Here is a 6,711-nt window from a genome sequence, read left to right on the forward strand (position 1 = left end):
ACTGGGTGGTAGTCATAATGTCAACAAAAACATCGTCGTTTCCTTACCACTATTCCTTAAACGTCATCTGGGGTTAAGGACAGACGTGAAGGAGAATAGATGCACTTACACTAGTCAACATAATGTATTTATGATGCACGAGAGGATGCTATTGAGATGCGTCTGCTTTGGTGAAACTAACATTTTCTGTACAGTTGACTACAAAGAATTGTGCCTATAGAGCAGGGGTGTCAAACTCAAGGCCCGGGGGCCAAATCCGGCCCGCGACTTCATTTCATGCGGCCCCATAAGAGCTTGCAAAGAATATAATAGGTTTATTATACGGTTACATGCCGCTTAGCTTTACAGAAGCACATTGCCCATAAACTACATGTCCCACAATGCATCTCAAATTAGACTTTCTTCTCGGAATTTGACTTTGACTTATTTTTTTTTGTTTTTCCAGAATTTGGCTTTTCTTTTAAAACCATTTTGTGACATTCTCACTGAAGAGACTTGCAATTGTTTGCCCTAGACTTCTGCTTTCAGACGTAGTTAATTATGAAGTTATTACCCTGTCTGATATTAATCCAATTCAGAGGCAATAATGTTATATAATACATTATTTAATATATATTACATATTTATATATTTATTCTTATATATTCTTATATATAAAACTGGCCCTTTGAGCGCAACCATGATGCTAATGTGGCCCGAGTTGAAATTGAGTTTGATACCCCTGATATAGAGCTTACCTCAAGCCCCGCAACTGGTCTCCATTAAAGTAATTAACCCTGGATTTGGCTTTTAGACCCTAAGGTTTTAAATAAGGGCTATGAAAGTGTTCATACTGGGTAATTTATTTAGCCCGAAGATTTCACGGACTGACACAGAAGTTGTAGTACCGCCGTTTGGCCACTACGGAAATACCTGGCGCACTTCCTGGGGCTTGGGAAGGACACATTGTAATCTATTAATCATAATGTTACATACAACAAGTACATCATTTCAATTTAAACTGTGTTGAAGATAATCACAAGATGTTAAGCTGCTTTTTCATGTCAACATATTATATGAATGACATGATATGAAGGTCAATGGCAAAGAAAATAGGGACATTAATATGAAATAATGAATCTACCTATTGTCTAAACTACACCACCCTGAATGCTCCTTGACATTTATCATGCTTCTTTAACTGAAGACCTGTCCCCGGATGTTTGCATGACCTTCTACTTAGCCACTTTTTCCATTGCCTTAACGGATAGATCCACATGTTTGAGAGTGTAGCACCTGCTTTAAACTTCCTATCCCCCACTTCTCCTACTACCAGTGGAGTCCAGGTGTTCAAACAAAGTCCTCCTTCTTCTCCCTGACGTAAAACCACAAAGTGACACCAGTTCCACCACTTGAACCCGCATTTAATCAGGTGGCGTGCCTCCTTTGTGGTGGCAAGCCACTGATTAGATTTGGAGATTGAGAGCCATTACAGCAGGCTGCAGTTGGATAATGACTTAAGTGCTGTTTCGCCTTCCTTTCTCCTCAGGAAGTGATTTATCTGGATGGGCCAGGCCTTAACTGACGGGGAGCAGTGCCATCCATCGATCATATCAGCCGCTCTGACCCCATCAACACTCGCCCTCCTCCCAACGGTGATTAAAGCTTTCTGTACATTGAAAATAATTACAGTTCAGTCACATTTACACAGCGAGATGTTTTCCCCCTAATGCAAATGATCCTTTGTAATGTTAGACATTTCATGAAGAAAGAACTCAAACAATAAGTCGATAAATAGATTAGACAAAAATAAATCAGGATCTGGTTTTAAAGTGTACAGATGCAACCACTTTAAAGAAGACATTTCTTTAAAGTGTAAAAACATTCTCTTTTAGTTTGAACGGTTTTCTCTTTTTATATCTTCATGTTTTTTTAAAGTTGCCATATTTTACAATTGGAAACAGAGGTTGACATTGTTCCCACAAGATATATTTGATAATATCTCATCGACAGACTGTATATGTTATTTGAAACAAGAATCGCAGTATTAATCCATATATCGAATAACCATTAGTTGCCGCTCTTAAGTAAGAGTTTGAACGATTGACAATTAAAGTGTTCTGTTTGAATGCCGAAAAGCTCGTTGCCATATCCAAAACTTGATATTGTTAAATGGATCGATTCTAAAAAAAGTATGTATTGCTAGGCTTGAGATATACAGTGTAGGCAGGTGCATTTTTTTAAAGTCAGCAAGCAGTTCTTATATCTAATTTCTCCATCTACATCAGGGGTGTCAAACTCAAATACACAGTGGGCCAAAATAAAAAAAAAGGGGTACAAGTCGAGGGCCGGACTGGTTCAATGTTTATAGCAAAACTTATTGAAATGAACTTATTGCACATATTAAACCTGGAACTAACAAAGCTTAAACTATTGCCTATAAAAACAACATTAAACATTAAATAATCAGTTGCATTCATTTCTTATGGCTCTATCTGCAGCTTTTCCAGAGTCATTTCTTATGATTACATTTCTCCACAGGCCAACAACAGCTTCAACAAAACTATTTCCCTCAAAGAACAAACCAAACCTGCCCTGTTGTCGTGAGAGAGAAAGTGCAGAAGGAAGCATCCATTGAACTCAGTGTGCTGCTCTGTGATGCTAGTTCAGATACTTGGCATCTCATCTCGGGTGCAAGGTCATCAATGTTTGGGGTCAGGCTCTGAGCTGAGGAGACCCTCAGGATGGAGTGAAGGTGTGCGTGCAAAATACCGGCGGGCCAGATCTAATAGAAATTAGAAATTATCCTGCGGGCCGAAATTAAATCCACCACGGGCCTGATTTGGCCCCCGGGCCTTGAGTTTGACACATGTGAGCTACATCATTATTCGACGCATAACTTCAAGCTAGGCAAGGCAAGTTTATTTATATGGCACTTTTCTGTATGCGACAATTCAAAGTGCTTTACAAAACAAATTAAAATACATTTTAGGAAAGCTAGTTTTCTCATGTTTGCGCTAAAGAAATGTTTAATTTTCTAGCAGCAACAGCTGATGCAATATATAAAATTGACAGATCACTTCTCTTTGACATTTGGTCAAATAATTACAAACAATAAAATATGTATTTATAGCTGTAGTGATTCACAAGCTATTCGGTGTCATGTAGAATAATGGCAGTGTGACAGCGAAAGGCATCTCGGACAGTGTTAAAGTCAGTCATCCGTGTCCATCGGCTACTTCCTGCATTTCCCAGAACGTCCTTCATCTGGCATGGACTGTTTCCATTTATCTGTGGGCGACACTTCAAGTATTGAATCCAGTGGTTGTAAATTGTTTTTCCCCTTTCGTAGAATCACGAATGCACTCATTAGTCTGGATTTAATCGCTGGCATCGAAAGTCATCGAAAGTGAAACAACAAAGATCCATGGAAGATCCAATACCAAGCGAACTTCACTCTAATTGTTGTCTTGTGTAGGTGGAGCGAGCCGAGCAGCAGCTGTCAGCTGAGAGTCGTGTCTCTTCTATAAACACAACAGGGATTGTGGCTTCACTTTATAAAGCTTTATTTAGCTTTGATATTCAATAACAGGAGCGTCACTCATTGTTTGATGTCATGTTTATATGGACGACACCATGTTGCTATGTGCTGTAGCCAGTTTGAGCCTCACGAGGATTGTACGTTCCTTTGGAAAATATTCGGTGACTATAATTATTTAAATAAAACATCATCCTGATAGGCCTTTTTTCACAGTGGCAGGAGAAGCACCCTTATTGCAATCCAGTCTCACGGCATTTCGTGTTATAGTCATGAAATTTATTTAATCTACTGATTCGTGTTCACCAACATGATATTCGCATTTTTTTTGTGTCACACAGAACGATTTTAAAAGCAACGTATTTCTATTGGTAGTGTGTTTCGTGCCTGCACCACGTCTTTTTATCCGGTCGGGTCTTGGAAGACTGGAAGCTGTGTGGTTCATAAAAACATTTTCTTACCCAATATCTTACCCTAAGCCTAACCCTTTTATTTTAAATTGAATAATGTCGGAGTTTTTTTGCCGTCCGCCAGGAAAATAAATGGCTCAGAGCCTCAGAATACTGACATCTGTATTTTTAAAATCTTCTTTTCCTTCTAATTTGTTATTATTTGGTGCAGGCACGAAACATATCACCGATAGAAATACATTGCTTCTAAAATCGTTCTGTGTCAGAATACTGAAATCTGTATTTTTTTAAATCTGTTTTTCCTTCTAATTTGTTATTATTTACATTGCTTTTAAAATCGTTCTGTGTGACACGAAAAAAATTGCGAAATCGTGTTGGTGAACACGAATAAATTAATTTCGTGACTATAACACGAAATGCCGTGACACTGTGTTGGTTATTTAATTACACCTGTGGTTTTCCTGCTATGATGTGGGAAAATGTGAAAGTGTTTTATAAGCTGTACAGATTGTAAAGCCATTTGAGCCGTATTAAAGATTTGGGGCAATATATATAGAATTTACTTAACAAGAAATAAAATAAACGTACGTAACAACATTTTTGAAAACGACCTGTAAACAAATGCATACTGTGACAAGGGAGATTAAAAAGCTGCTGTGTTTTGTGTAGGGGAATCGCAAAAAACGTGACTAGAAAAACTAGAGAAATTAGTAAATAATATGATGTGATTTTGCAAATAAACCGCCCTAAATGTATCTAACTGATAGGTTAACGACGAGCAGCTGTGAGTCTCAATTTTCGTGATTATTTTTTTTATTTCAGATTTGAGATGAGGTAGAGCAGTGTTTCTCAAACTTTTTCATACCAAGGACCACTTAACCAATAAAAAAACACTCGCGGACCACCTAACTCCACAAATATCCAAAAACACATCGTTTTTTACAAATCGCCTGAAAATGGTACAAACAAGTGGCCACATGAAGGTGTTTATCTGGGCTATATCATGCAATCAAAAGTGAAACTTAACCTCGCTCCATTGAGGAGATATTCCCGCGAGAGTGCGGAAAACTTACATTTATTTATTTATTTCAAATGTGAAATGTTACCAATATACTCACGGACCACTAGGGGGCGCTCACGGACCACCAGTGGTCCGCGGACCACACTTTGAGAGGCACTGAGGTAGAGGATTAAGTAATTCAGAATCTTAATCTGTTTTACAATGTATTACATCTCCAAAAAACATTCACCAATTAATACAATAAAGTGTTTTTGGCTCATTAAAGTTTTAGATTTGATAAATATAGTTCACATATAGCAGATTAGAAAAATGCATATGTCTTTATGAGATTCTTAATAGTCCCACCAAGCCACGAAAAGCCACAAGGCATAACATTTAAACTCGTGGAAATACCATAGGTGTATGGGTATGACATCAAACTCATGGAGCACAGCGGTACAGTAATAGCAGTTACATCAACATTGACATGTGTTGCCATCTTTTCTGCAGGCTGTTGCTACATTGCTCCTCCATTGGCCACATACATCCATTAAGATCTGAACTAGCATGATGTCTGTTCAAACCCAATACAACCCCAGCACCAGACAGCGGCCATTGAGTCCCCAGCGATAACTTACACCAGGGTGGGAGTGCTGGAGGGGGGGTAGCTTAAAAGGTTAGCGTATTGACTCGATGCTCAAAAGTTTTTCAGGAACCGAGGGAAACTTTGGAGGAGACAGGACGGCCTGTCCAGCTCCCCAGGGTGGAGATGACACACACACACACACACACACACACACACACACACACACACACACACACACACACACACACACACACACACACACACACACACACACACACACACACACACACACACACACACACACACACACACACACACACACACACACACACACACACACACACACACACACACACACACACACACACACACACACACACACACACACACACACACACACACACACACACACACACACACACACACAGCTGTAAACTCGGTAAAAGGCACCAGGACACATGTTTATTTGAAGCCAAACGATGACACAGTGACAGGCAGTATTCACTCTATTGCTGTACTTATGTGGACTCGCATTTCCATTTTCAGCTACTTTATGCTTCGATACAATTCAGAAGCAAACATATGTATCTATTCAGCTACAATTATTTGATAACTTAGTGTCAAGATTCAGATGAATAATAGAACATTTAATCAGCAAATACTTTATCGTATATTACTATAGGTCACGATGAACTTAAACGCTTTCCCAAGCAACCTGGCAGCATGTAGAACCAGTAGAGGAAATTAAATTGTACAAAGTAAACAGTCATATACATGTTAGCTTAAAGGGGCCATATCATGCTAATTCTCAGGTTCAGTATTGATTGGCTGTACTGTGACATGTCCCCATGCTTTAATGTTTTTCTCTTCTCCCTCTGTTTGAAACCAGAGCCCAGTCTTTGAGACGTTATTCTTTGCAGACATTGACATGCACAGAAACCTAAATAACACACTACAGGAATAATAACAAGCATACTAGGGACCCTTTAAAGCTTTGCATGAAAGGTCAACAGGCTGAATTGGATATGAGTATTCAAGATAAAGTTATACTTTTTAAAGAGGTCTCCTGGTGTGTCTCGGTCTGTCACTGTGCGACACGCTAGGCGGCACAGTGGACAGCAGTGATGCAGATTGGAAGATGTGGCTCGAGACCCAGCAGCTGTCTATTCAGCGGTGATTTAGCGTCTGACACGGGTGA

The sequence above is a fragment of the Pseudochaenichthys georgianus genome, unplaced genomic scaffold, assembly GCF_902827115.2.
Source record: "Pseudochaenichthys georgianus unplaced genomic scaffold, fPseGeo1.2 scaffold_521_arrow_ctg1, whole genome shotgun sequence".
Taxonomy (NCBI): domain Eukaryota; kingdom Metazoa; phylum Chordata; class Actinopteri; order Perciformes; family Channichthyidae; genus Pseudochaenichthys; species Pseudochaenichthys georgianus.